The 14,722-nt window shown below is 33.8% G+C and overlaps 1 protein-coding gene across 1 annotated transcript in view; it reads left to right on the plus strand.

Annotated features, from left to right (window-relative positions):
* Nucleotides 1-14,722, plus strand: part of EDIL3 (EGF like repeats and discoidin domains 3) — a 423,141-nt gene that overhangs the window by 126,973 nt on the left and 281,446 nt on the right. The window lies entirely within an intron of this gene.

Consider the following 14,722-nt stretch of genomic DNA (forward strand, 5'->3'; position numbering starts at 1 on the left):
CTCACTATAAAATAATTCCCAATTCAATCTATCCAAATTAGCCACTCTAAATAAAATAGAACTTATTTTAGTGATTGATAATATCAGTATTTTGTATCTCTTCTAACCATTACTTTTCTAACACTATAAGTAAATGAAAGATGATGTTTCAGCTGCATTGTTCTTCAGTCTTCTCAAAACTTTGATTTGCAAATATTGAGTAGTCATTGATCATATTTCAAAAATTTTTTTCAGCTGTGAAGTACTTCATTGGCATGCATAGTTATGGATTCAGGATAACTTCCATAATTTCCAAATTGTTCCCATTAAGGAAAGAGCTGTACTTCAAATAATTTAGCACTGTGTAAATTTGTATAGAGATTTTTTTTTTCTGATTAAAGGTAATACGATGATTAAGTTTGAAAGAATTTATTTTTTTTCACATCAGTACCAAGAAAAATAAAAAGTGGACTATATCTGTTCAATATAGGAAAACTGAACATGTTTTAGGTTAAATTTCTGTGAACCAGCATAAACCTTGGAAAACTCAGAGGTTTAGACGGCTTTTGAAAAATAGTTTTGAAGAAGAGAAGTAATAGTGTCTGTATTAAGGGACCAGTTTGTTAATCATCTCTGTATAATGCACCTAACCTAGTACCTTTATGCATACTGGAAGCCCAATAACTTGATTGAATGAAGGAAATAATAATTAAATAAAGCTATTAACTTGCCATTTTGACCACTAGTTATTGGATTTTATTGTGCTCTATTTGTTAAATGTGTTTTCTTGTATTTTTATATGACATTATTATGAATGTATTATTTCTGAAACAGTTATATTATTACAGAATGGCACTTAGTTCATTTAATTCATTTCAAATACAATTCTCTTCTAAGGCTTTTATTAACTCACTGCTAGTGTAGGGGGTTTGATACAGTGCCATTGAAATAAAACTGTTGTAACCACTTTGACCCACTCTCCAAATAGTTACGGTCAATTTCAGCATTTAATATGAAACCATATCCTCAGGAAAGTCTATATCTCTAAAGAAAATTATAATCATAAATATTCCTAACAGGAATAGATGAATAGAATAAAACTTTAGTGTTATATTTTAAGCCTGCTAACCCTAAACTGACAGTGCCTTACATTTGTAGTATATAATGTTTTTGTTGCTATTTTCTAAGAGCCACATCTGGAATTAAAGAGGCAAATGTCTTCAAATAATTTAAAAATCAGTATCTTCATGGATATTTTAAGTAAATACTTGAATTCTTTGGTCCGTATTTTTAAATTAATTCAATTTTCATCATTTTATCAGAAAAATGAGACTGTGGGCAACAATACTTTAAAAACTAAATATGTAATTCAAATGAGACTGGGAAATCAAATGGTTATATAACTAAGTTTTCCTCAGATTCATTATTGTATATTATTAAAATACTTATGATATTAAGAAATAAGGTAGTTATAGTATATTATCTTAAACTGTATTTTTATTATATGTTTTAAGCAACCTCATTCTTCCCTAGCATATATTTAAGAGGTCTTATAAGAAATATATCCATTTTATATTTGCTTTGTCATCTAGCATAGCATATTAGTTACACCAATTCTAATTTAATGTCTTGCTTTTATAACATTAAAATAATAGGGAACAACTACCCTAAAAGTTTAAAAATGTCCATAGCTTCTTAAAAATAACTTTGCTATATTGTAAAACAATTTTTTTTAAAGGTGAGAAAATAAGGGAAACTCAAACATGATTTTCAGGTTAGATACCTCTTTAGGACAGACATATATTACCTTTCTTGCTGTTCTACTACTTCTTTTTCAACTCCATATTTTCTTGCATATAATAAGGGGATACTGAATATTTGTTAAATAAAAACATTTAGTAACAATGCTTTTAATATCTAGCCTACCCGAGTTATTTTTTTCATATTTTTAAAACCACTTATTGGAACAAAATATATGAAACATTAGATCATTAAAGACCATCCTGCATTTTTAGTTTGAAAAAAATCTGTTACTTGGATGGCACATTTCTGTTGTCCTTTCCATACCTTTAGGTAGCACCAGTGCAGAGAACAGTGTACTAGAGTGTACTAGAGTATACTGGAATTTTATACAACCCCCACTCAAAAAAAGCTATAGGTATTTTAATGTAATATCTTAAAAGACAGAAGATTTTAGTTGTTGCCATTGATGGATTTTTACTTACACATTAATCCCCCCAAAGATGGTGATGTGGCCAAGCTTTATTCTAACCTTTAAGCCATATAAATTTTGTAATCATATGAATTCTAATTCTTATTCTTACAAAGGAAAGAAAACCTTTTCTATATTTGCTTAGAAGAAATTTTGTTGTAATTCTAATACTTAAAATTATTTTTACTCTGTTCATTCTGTAATCAAACAGATACTCCATTGTAGTACCTCTGGAAAGGAGAATTTCAAATATACACTCTTCTTAGAGATAAAAATCACTTCTTGATTTTACCTCAAAACTTATTACTTTGTAGTAACTTTGTTTTAAGTTCTTGATGCTGCTTATTTCAAAAGAATTTCATCTGATTTTGTGGTTTTATTCTTCCCTCCCAAAGCATCTTGTGTCAGATAAGCACTAGACACATTCCTGCATTTGCAATCAATCCTCGTATCACCTACATTTCCTATATTATGTGTGGAAGCTTGGAGAAATTGATTTGTTCAGATTTGTGAACTTCATTCAAAAGACAACATCGTTTTTCTTAGATTTAATTCTTGATCTGTCTCTATACTCTAATATCCATCTTTTACCTCTGTCTCTCTCTGTCTCCCTCTGTCTCGCCCACACACATATCCTTATTCAGACATACCTCCATACTTTAGTGTTCTCAGCCTCATAGAGTTATTACAACTGACTTCTGATATAGCCACAAAAGGCAACAGGAGAACATCTCCCTGATTAAAGGAAAGGGGAAAAGAACCTACTTTACATCCTCATATTTGAAGACATTAGCCAGATTAACCAATATTTGCACAGATATGCACTGGATGCTGACTTTATTCTCCAGGCACCTTGTAGACAGACCACATGTGGTTAAGCCCCCAAATTCTTCCCAATTACCTGCTCACATTCCTGGATAGCACATGTAATTTGGAGCCAAATGGTGACTCATTTATTTCATGTGGAGATTCCTATTACCAGTGAATATTTTAGAGTTTGTATGTGAGAAGTTTAGAAATTATTAAATTATCTAAGTTCCATGGCATAATTCTCTGTGTGCTGTCAAATTAACCTGTAAAAATAATAGCAGTTATGACTTTACAACTCAAATATATAGTATATTAATGCAATCAAAGAACACAAAATAAGTGATTGACTTAAAAAAAATCTTAGTTTTCTTTTTTTTTTTAAGAATTTTTTTTTGTTTATTTGACAGACAGAGACCATGAGTAGGCAGAGGGGGGTGGGGAAGCAGACTCCTTGCTGAGCAGAGAGCCTGATGTGGGGCATGATCTCAGACCTGAGCTGAAGGCAGAAGCTTTAACCCACTGAGCCACCCAGGCACCCCTCTGCATGATGTTCTAAGGAATTTTGGACTTTATACTAAGAGACATGTAAAGGGTTTGTACTTTTAGAAGATCATAGTCATTACAATATGACAATATGAAAAAAAAAATAGAACAGTAAGGCAGGGGAACAATTTGAAGTCTACTGCAGGAGACCAGGTCAGACATGGTGGTTTGGCTTTGGCAACAAATGGAATGGAAAAGAGAAAGCCAGTTAGTATTTAAAGGATACAGTAGATAATTGTTGGTGACTTATGGGGTTATTGAGTAAAAGAGTGTGGAGAATGGAAGGAGTAAAGAAGAAATGTCCGTAATTTTTGGTAACTTGATAATTTTAAGTAACTTGGTGCCATTTACTGAGGTAGTATAAATTGAAGATACCTATACTGAGAGGCAGAAAATGAGTTGAGTATTTCACATATTGAATCAGAGAAACTTGCTAGATAGTAGTGAAGAAGTCAGGCGTAGATTTGTAAGTTATAATTACACAGATAATTATTGTATAAGTTGCATAAATTTAGGGACTGTATAAATCAGCCCATAAGCAAAATAAATTTTGAAAAGAAGACCAAGGAATGGAAACTGATAAGTTCATCAATAATGAAACAATGGGTAGAGAAAGTTAAATTTATAAAGGAATCTGAGAAAGAGTGGTCAGAAAGAAAAGAATCCAGAAAAACATTGCACCCCAAAAATTAGGGGTGAATCATTTTTAAGGCATGTGCGATCAGCTGTATCAAATATGATGGAGAAGTTGACCAAGATAAACATTTACATTGATTACATATGACAGATGGATAATATTGCAAACATCAGTTTTGCTGGGGTCATGGAGAAAGAGCTAGATTGTGGCACACGGAAGTATTAGATATAAGATTTTTAAAAAGTGGCTAGGAATACAGGGAAACTTCCTCAACATGATAGAAAATATCTTTTAAACATAGTGATTCAAAGAGGCACTTGCACTCCAATGTATCCTAATAGTGTTCTCAACAGCCAAACTATGGAAAGAACCCAGATGTCTATCAACAGATGAATGGATAAAGAAGATGTGGTGTGTACACACACACACACACACACACACACACACACACACACACACACACAAAATGGACTATTACTCAGCCATCAAAAAGAATGACATCTTGCCATTTGCAATGAGTGGAACTAGAGGGTATTATGTTAGGTGAAATAAGTCAGTCAGAGAAAGATAAATACCATATGATTTCAACTATGTGGAATTTAAGAAACAAAACAGATGAACATAGGGGAAGGGAAGAAAAAATATAATAAGATAAAAACAGAGAGGGAAGTGCAAACCATTAAAGACTCTTAACTACAGAAAACAAACTGAAGGTTGCTGGAAGGGTGGTGGCTGGGGGGATGGGGTAACTGGGTGATGGGCATTAAGAAGGGCACTTGATGTAATGAGCAGTGGTTTATATGAATCACTAAATTCAACCCCTGAAACTCATAATACAGTATATATTCACTAAATTGAATTTAAATAAAACATTTAAAAAGAAAGCCTACAGCTAAAATCATATTTAATGTTAAGAAATTTGAAGCTTTTCCACTTAGATCAGAAATAAGATAAGGATGCTCCCTCCCACTATTCTTTTTTAATATTGTACTGGAATTACGAGCCAATGCAATAAGACAAGGAAAGAAAATAAAGGTATACATATTGGGAAGGACAAATAAAACTATCCTTTCAGGATGACATCATCATCTATGTAGAAAGAAATCCTAAAAAATCAACCAAAAAAAAAAAAGATCGGGAACTAATAATTACAGCAAGATTGTAGAATGCAAGGTTAATATATAAAAGTCAATCATTTTTCTATAAACTAATAATAAACAAGTGAAATTTGAAATGAAAAACACAGAGGCAGAGCACTGAGGATATTGTGCAATGAAAGTACTCTGCATGATATTTTAATATCAGATATGTATCATTATACATTTGCCCAAATCCATACAATGTATAATACCAAGAGTGAACCCTGCTGCAAACTATGGGCTTTGGATAATTATCATGTGTAAATGTAGGTTCATCCATTGTAATAAATGCATCACTCTGGTGAGGAATGTTAATAATGGTGAGGTTATGCATATGTGGGGTTGAGGGACCATATGGGAAAACACTGTACCTTTTTCTATTTTGCTGTGAAGTTATAAGTGCCCCCCAAAATCAAGCATTGATTTTTTTTTTAATGGCTAGAGGGGCGCTTGGGTGGCTCAGTGGGTTAAGCCTCTGCCTTTGGCTCAGGTCATGATCTCAAGGTCCTGGGATAGAGCCCTGGATGAGGCTCTCTTCTCAGCAGGGAGCCTGATTTCCCCTCCCTCTCTGTCTGTCTCTATGCCTACTTGTGATCTCTCTCTCTCTCTGTCAAGTAAATAAATAAAGTCTTTAAAAAAAAAAGTTAAAAAAATGGCTATAACATTCATCAATTTATTCATTTATTTGTTTAATCATCCATCCATCAAATATTTATTAAGTATATGTTGTATGCTAGACACTGTTCTTGGCACTGAAGATATAACTACTGAAAAATAGGCTTTGCCTTTATAGATCTTCTGGTCAAATGGGGTATTAAAGAATAAACCATCATACTTATCAAGGTAAGTTCCAAAAAGAAAAATAAAGACAACTGTGAGGGAGAATAAAAGGAGGTACATTTTTAGGAAAGTTTATTAAGAAAGACTGAGAAGTAAGTATTTGAACAGCGAGTGGGCACTGGGTAAATTCATTGCATAGGGATTAGGAGAGAGCATGTAAATTGAAAGGGGATTTTGGACCAAGGGACATTTTTCTTTTAAGATCGAATTCTAATGTCATTGTGGTTAAGAAATATGACATAAACACAAGCTTGTGTTTTACTAAGAATTAACTATGTTAGCTGACTCATACAGAAAACTCAGTAATACTTCGGATACATTTAACCTATTAAAACCATCAGTCTGAAACCAAAGGACATAAACATTGGAATTTGTTAGTAATTTAAAATCCATCATCACTTTTAGGAAAAAAGTGTGATGAGCGTAGTTCAGTACAGGATAATAGAGGCAGCATATTATGTCACTTGTAATTCTTCTTCTTTATCTTCTCTGTAGTGACGTTGGTTCCTGACCAGGTTTTCTCATTTAGAAAAATTAGTAAACATGAAGGTGCTTCATCCTGTTCTGTCTTCTTCTGTCCTCTTCTATCATATTCCATCCAAACTTATTTCCTTTGGTAATTGGTATTCCTTTTCTAACATGAATTCAGGTTCTTTTAAATTTGTAGCCTTCAGAACTCATCACTGCTAATCTGTTCTGCTTCCATATCATTATAAGAAATTGGTTGCATTTACCCCAGAAATGTAAAGTCTCATAATTTTTTTTAAAAAAAGCAACAATTTTCACTGTACATGTTGCCTCATGAATAGCTACATTCATGTTTACCTTTTAGAAGGTGATCACTGTCAAAATATCAAGCAGTGTAATTAAGGCTGACACTGAAAGACTTCTTGTTGTTGATCATGAACTATCAGAATGTTAACAAGGTTTAAGTAGATCTCTTGGGTAGAGCAAGGCTATTTTTAGATTTCTAAACTTGGGTTGCAAAATGAGATTTGATAAATTTCAGTTAAATTATTTATGTATTACATAAAATTACAAGTAGTTATCTGCTTTTTCCCCCCTTAAGATTACTTCTTGGACTAAGGAAGGATATCTCATGATTGAATCCATATTTCTAGAAATTATTATAATGAAAGCTATTCTGCATAGACTAAAATAGTTTCTCAAAAATTGCTGGCCATGGATGATTGCTAAGAAATTTCCCGGTCAACTACACTCAGGAGATTTATTTTCAGAGTTATATTTATTTAACTTTACTGATAATAAGAAGGATTAAATGTATGTTCATATAAACCAATAGAATTGTAGAGTTAAGATGGCAGAGTGAAGGATTCAAGGGTAAATTTTTGCTATTTAATTTGTATATATTACAAAAAATTAATTTTGTTTTACATATGTAAATATTTCTATAACATACCTCATAAACAATTAGCTTCTCAATTTTAAAGTGTTTCTACTTTAGAAGAACCTAGGTAGTTCAGTAGGTAAGCTCTTGATTTCAGCTCAAGTCATGATCTCAGGGTCCTGGGATGGAGCCCTGCATTGGGGTTCATGCTCAGTGGAGAGTCTGCTTTATTTTCTCTCTCTCTCTTTCCCTCTCCCTCTGCCTCTCCCCCACACACACTCTCTCTGTCTTGCTCACAAGATAAATAAATAAATCTTTAAAAAATAAATAAATTGTTTCTACTTTATTGTTAATTATAATGATTAGAATTCAGTACCTTGCAATTCCAAGCCCTAATGATTGTATATTAACTAAAAAAAAAAAAAAATACACAGAATATCAAAGAACCTTATAAAATAACAAGTATAGAGATTCTGAGAGCCAGTTTGTGGTAAAGTTTTTATTTGTAAGAAAAGAAAATGTAACACATTAAAAGAAATACTGATGTGTACCATTTTAACCATTGTCTTTTTTCTTTCTGAGAGTATAACCTTTCTGTTGCTTGGGGATAAATATTTTTGTGAATGAAATGATAGTGGATGTGTATCATTATGCTTTCTCTGCTTAACAAATCATTACATATTCAGTGGGTTTAAACAGCCATGTATGTCTCCATTCCGAGAGTAACATAGATGTTCTGATTGACCAGTGCTGGGTAGTGGGGCATGGCTCAGCTGAGATAGCTCGTCTCTGCTACATCAGGCTTCCTTCTGTGGTGGTGGGAATGCCCAAGAGCAGTAAGAAAGATCAAGCCCAATTACAAGCACTTTTCAAATCTCAGCTTGTATCACTTAAGCTAACAATAGTTTTGGTGAGAGGACCTGCCTTCATATTGAAAAGGTGAAGATGCAAGAGGGGGAAAGAATGGTGGTTTTATAGTCTACTACAGATCATTAGGTAGTTGCTTTCCCTTTACTTTTTTAAATTAAAAAAAAAATAACAGTTTTTACCAGTAATGCAAAAAGTTAATGAACATGTAAATATGTTTGTAGATACTTATTTTTATGTTACTAGCTATGAAGGTAGTGTTTCTTAATAAGGGAGGAAAAAGTAAAAGCTCTCTTAAAAAAGAGGGGGAAAACTTGATTATTTTCTGTTCATTTTAGGAACTACATTGAAAAATTAGAAAAGGAAAAGTGGAAAGTGACATTAAATTGTTCTTTTAATCAAATTCCAAATGAAATGGCATGAAGCCTGTTGTGGCGCTGCCAGAATGTACAATTCTACGCATGTATGAAACTGAAAATTGCTATTTTAAGGTGATAGGCTCTGTGGCAAATTCAGCACTAACCTCGAAAAATTTTCTCTGCCAGGTTGAGCACTTTCATGCAAAAGAGGTTTTTAAAAGACTCATATATGACACAAAATAGTTAAAATATGTCCAACACTCTTTAAGACCATTCCTAGAGTTATTTGGTTTTCTCTTCTTAATTTTCAACGTGAATCTCTTTCTTGAGTCTAAGAATTAAACCTATTGTTTGTTTCCTTTTGAGTTAATTACGTAATTGATTTATGGTTAAAAATAACATTAAAAATAACATTTTAAACATTTTTTAAAAGATTTATTTGTTTATTTGAGAGAGAGAGAGAGGGAAAGAGAGCACCTGCTGGGGGTGGGGGGTGGGCATAGGGAAAGAATCTCAAGCAGACTACCCGCTGAGTGCAGAGTGAGATGTGGGGTGATCTCATGACCCTGAGATCATGACCTGATTTGAAATCATGAGTCAGCCATTTAAGTGACTGAGCCACTCAGGACCCCTCCTTAGATTAAATTCTTAATGGTTGGGTTAAGACTTATTTGAGGACCTATAATATTGTAAGATTATATAGAAAAGTCTGAACAGTTTATCATGATGGATTTATAATGAAAAGAAAGTTTAATGGGCTTATGGTAATGTAGATTTGGAGTCATTCAATTTGCAGAGGAGAACAGAGGAGAAGATAGAGGATATTTACATATATAAAATATAAGAAGAGAAAAATATACTTGGAGAACAAAGAGATTGTTATCTCATCAAATATAGTTTTTGTTTTTTTTTAAAGATTTTATTTGTTTGAGAGAGAGAGCAAGGGGGAGGGGCAGAGGGAGAGGAAGAAGCATGGGAGCCCTACATAGTCAAAGGGCTCTATCCCAAAAGCCTGAGATCATGACCTGAGACAAAGGCAGACACTCAACCGACTGAGCCACACAAGCACCCCTCTAGTTTTAAAATAATATGTAAAGACTACATTCCCTTTTATTTTCCACTCAAACATTATTTAAGGCCACAGATTATTTAAAAAGGACAAGTTATAACACATCTTAAGGTCCAGTTTGATTGATAAAAGCTATGAGAAAAAGACTATTCTCTAGAATTCAAACCAGTAAGGAGAGAGTAGGCAGAAAAGTCATAAATAATGTCTCTAGAGTGGGGCTGACTTTACTGGGTAAGGAAAACTATGAAGGTTAGATAAAGGTAGGAAGTGGGATAATGTTTACTATTACTCTAATGGAATCTGAAAGCCAATTGGCTGAATCATAGAGCATTTGCTTTCATTTGTCCTCTTATCATTAGTTGATGACAGAATTAAAAGAAAGAATTAAGAATTCATTGCAAAGAACTATCTTGATATGTTGAAATTTACTTCTTAGAACTATTAGAAATCCTGTAGTGTGTCATCTTCATAAGTTAGATAAACTAACTAATCAGCAGATCTTATTGGGACCTAGTATGTGCTAAAAATCACACTCTTATTTTAATGAGTGATTACTAGAGTAAAGCATCGTGGTTACTAATGAAATAGAAGGCATAAAGTCTTTTCTCAAGCAGTGTCAAATGGGTGTCATTGTGTGAAGGTTTATCAGTGCCTAAAGCCGTAAGAAAATTGGGTGACACCTTAAGATTACTTTGTACTCTAAAGCAGTTTATCTAAATCAGAGTATTTATGTGGAGGCAGATTCTGTAATCCATGTTATTTAAAGTACAGGGACAACACATAATTTTTAAATGAGTCATATAATGAGTGAGAGTTTGGGCAAAATCCTCTTCAGAATATATTAAATTTTTCCCTTTGAAAGTATAAAACTCATCAATCTATGATTTAAAATGCACAGCAATCAATATTTATTGTTCTCTTTATTTTGTTTTAATCAAGGCTTGGAAAAACAAGTAAGGAGGATACAATTTTGGTTCCTCAGCAAAAGATGGAGCCAGTCTTAGGGTGTTTTCTTAATGTACTAACTCTTGAAACATATAGTGAATTTTAAATAAGAACCAGCACCTTTTTTTTCATGGCATGTTGCTAAATCTCCACAGTCTTCATCTGGTAAGATTGTAAGTGAGAAATCAGAACCCAAGTGCTTCTCGCAGATCATAGAGAGCAAGTGAGTGCAGAACTCGTAGGGTTACTCATTGACATAGTAGCCGCCAAATGTTTTCAGCAAGACAAATACTGTTTCTGTCAGTTCAGCTCTCTTTCAGTCAATGGCTTTGGCTTCCCCAGGCAATATAAATCAGGGTGCATCCTAGAACATGCTCTGACCTTTAAGGTCAACTTCTATTTTTCAGGGATGGAGGTCCAGCCATATTCTGCACAATGCTGTCCTGACCCCACACTTTTGTGGTAAGGCTCACCTCACAACCAGGCATGCTGGCTATCAGGCCGTCATGTAATGAGCATTGAAGGGGGTGGGCAGAGAGTCTTTATGCAGTTTACCAATCATCATAATGTCAAGGACATTTTTTTTTCCCTCAGCCATTTTCCTTTAATAGTGTCTTGTCTTTTTAGAATACTCTATTCATTAAAATGCTAATACACATATTCTTCTTGTATTAACCTTGAAATAAACAGTTGAGCTAATACCAATCTCAGTGTTAAATAGGAAAGCGATTCTGTGATAAATGTAATGACTAGAGCAAGGTCATAGATTTCTGCTCAAAGGCAGGCAGAACAGGTGTTAAACCTGAAGTTTTGACCAATGCATTCTTCATGGTCCAGTGTCTGTGTTCAAATTAAACTGTGCCTGTTACACATATGGGGATGGGTGCTTTGAAACAATGAAAGAACCTGGAGATATAATAGTAATTATAATGATACCTTTAAGTTACAGTGTTTGTCATATGCTGAGCATGCTTTCTTTGAACTCTGTAGGAACACATTCTTCAATGGATTGCATCATGGTATTGTGGTTAAGAACTCAGTCAGACTGAATTCAATCCTGGCTCTTCTGTTTACTATCTCTGTTACTTTGGTCAAGTTGCTTAACCTTGCGATGCCTCAGTTCCTTGTCTGTAAAATCGGGGTAATAATAGTACTAACTTTGAAGGGGTTTTGTTCAAATTAAATGAGTTACTATATCCAGGGCTCTTAGAACAGTACTTAGCTTATATAAGAGCTACATAAGAGTTATAAAATAAATAAATATAAATAGTTAAATCTTATAGACAATTTAGGAGCTACATGAAGATCAGACTTCTAAGTTCCTGAATATTCCTGTCATTTTAGTCATTAATAACATTATTTTTTTTTTTTTTTTTAATTTTATTTATTTATTTGACAGAGAGAGATCACAAGTAGACAGGCAGGCAGAGAGAGAGAGAGGGAAGCAGGCTCCCTGTTGAGCAGAGAGCCCGATGCGGGACTCGATCCCAGGACCCTGGGACCATGACCCGAGCCGAAGGCAGCGGCTTAACCCACTGAGCCACCCAGGCGCCCCCCCTAGTCATTAATAACATTATTGAGATGTCCAATAAATCCTGATCTTTTTTTTTTTTTTAATGACAGAATTTTTTCTGCTTGTGCTTGAATATGCAAACTGGGGGCAATTTAGCTGTCAGCTTTTGATTTTTCAAAAATTTCTTTCCTTCAATGTATAATTTGACAAATCTACTTACTTGGTATGAGAAAAAGAGAACCCTATGTTTTATTATTTGAAAATTATGAGTAATGTGAGTAATGTTTGCATAATTAGGAATTGGCCTTTTAGGAGTATAGCTTTCCTTATGCTTACAGCAAATAGCTTATGAATTGATTTTTTCTTTATAAGAGTGCAAAATGAGAATTTTTAAAAGTATAATAAATACCAAGTTGAAATTTATGATGCCATATTAATATTCAGTTCTTGGATGTGATAGATCAACAATAAGCTCTTTGTGGCTTTGCATAAAGAGAGAATCACAGAGTACAAAAGACTGCTAGGCTCTTCCATTTAACCAATATTATTGAGCATCTATTAAAAGCTATTCCTAACCCCCAGAGGCTAATCTCCCCTTTGTCTGTGACCCCAAAATAAAAAGCCTGCCCTTGAGATACTTCTGTTTAGGAAAGAATTATAAAACACACATAGCAGTAGCCATTCCACAATGTGCTAAATAATCATCATAAAAAGAGAACAAAGTGCAATAGGTAGCAACAGGAGGAAAGGTTACTTTGAGTCCCGGGGATCAGATTTGACAGCTTAAGATAGCTTTTAAAATCAGCTGGGATGGAAGTGTAGTTCACCAGCAAAGTTATTAGAGGGAAACATTTTAAGCAAAATGCAGGGTGATAAACAGAAAGCTGAGAAACTTGGGAACCTTCCAGAAGAATTAGCCTTAGTGGTTACCTAGATTATTTGGTACTTTTAGGGATGATTGGGAGTCAGACAGCAAGGTGGTTTGGACATATATTGCATAAGACCTCCAGTCATCTTCTCAGACTATTCTTACAACATATTTTTCAGTGTTATTAGCAAAATTATCACAGGATCATAATTCTATGACCTCTTTTCATAGTACATTATTGGAACATACAAACACTATTTAAAAACAACACAAAACACTTTGCTGAACAGTATTTGAGGTAATTTTTAAGTACTACCTCAGGCTTTTCTTTTGAGGATTAAATTGTACTGTTTTTTCCTATTATATTTTTATTCTGCCTCCAAGGCCTTTTTTCATTTCATTAATTATTGTGATTGTTTTCAGTAAGACTTGGTCTAAAACATAGTTGATTTGGAAAAGGCTGAATGTGGCTTATTTACTGAAATTACTGCCCATTCCTAGCCAGAAATTATTTGCTGGGAGAAACAATATAAAGTTCCGAAACAGTTTCTATAATACTCTTCTGTGACTATAAATGTCAGTTGACTTGTGGAAAATCCCATGAGGGGCCATCAAATATTTATATTCATACCTGTATGGTTTCCTAGTCCTGGACACTAAGGAAACTGTTTCAGTAAAGACAACTGTTTGGTTTTCTTGTCTGTGGACTTAATATACTATATAAGAAATACATGCAAACTAGTTTCTTTGCTAGAGAGAAAGCAGAAGATTTGAAGAATACATTTAAGGCTATGCTTAGTTCAAATTTTTTTTTTTTTTTTTTTTTTTTTTAGTTCAAATTTTTATAACTTTTTCCTACCGCTAAAATACTTTTAACATTACTGGTAAGCCAGTCATATTCTCCCTTGACCCCACCCCAACCATGACCTCCTTTGTCCCATGTCTACCTCCCTCCCTTGCTTTTTCCTGCTCAGGATTAGTTCTAATATAGCAGCCCAAAGAAGGCAGGTAATAAGGGCATGGTATTTTGTCCTAGTCAAATCTCATCTGGAGATCTAATTCTTGTTACTTTGTTTCAAAAAGCCATGACAAATTTGAATTTGTCGAGAGGAGGTTAAAAAGTGATGACCAGGTTGTATGCCATGATATATGAAATTAAGTAGAGCTGTTTATCTCAGTTAAGAAGAGAATTATGGGGCATATGATAGCTGTTTTCAGATATTTGAAAGGCTTTCATTTTAAAGAAAGAGCCATATTATTCCATTGTTTCCCAGAGGCTAGCCCTGGGAGAGCAATGGGACATGTTCTTTATGAGATTATAAGTTCCCTGCCACTAGAAGTTTTGAAGGAATATTTAAATGTTTAGTTGGCAGGTTGGACTTAGTGACCTTTAAGTCTGGTTTGGATTTAAAATTTTGTTTCTCAAAGTTGCTTGCATCCTGTTTTCTGAATGGCCTATTTCCTATTTGACTATTCCTTTGTTTTTGTTTTTGTTTCATTTTGTTTTGTTTTGGCAGTTTGGAAGCGTAAAAGTTAATAGTATGCATTCACAACTTGAAAATATCCAGAAAGACAAGAAGAACGGGGCTTGGG

Source organism: Meles meles, chromosome 3 (genome assembly GCF_922984935.1).
Source record: "Meles meles chromosome 3, mMelMel3.1 paternal haplotype, whole genome shotgun sequence".
In the NCBI taxonomy this organism is placed as follows: domain Eukaryota; kingdom Metazoa; phylum Chordata; class Mammalia; order Carnivora; family Mustelidae; genus Meles; species Meles meles.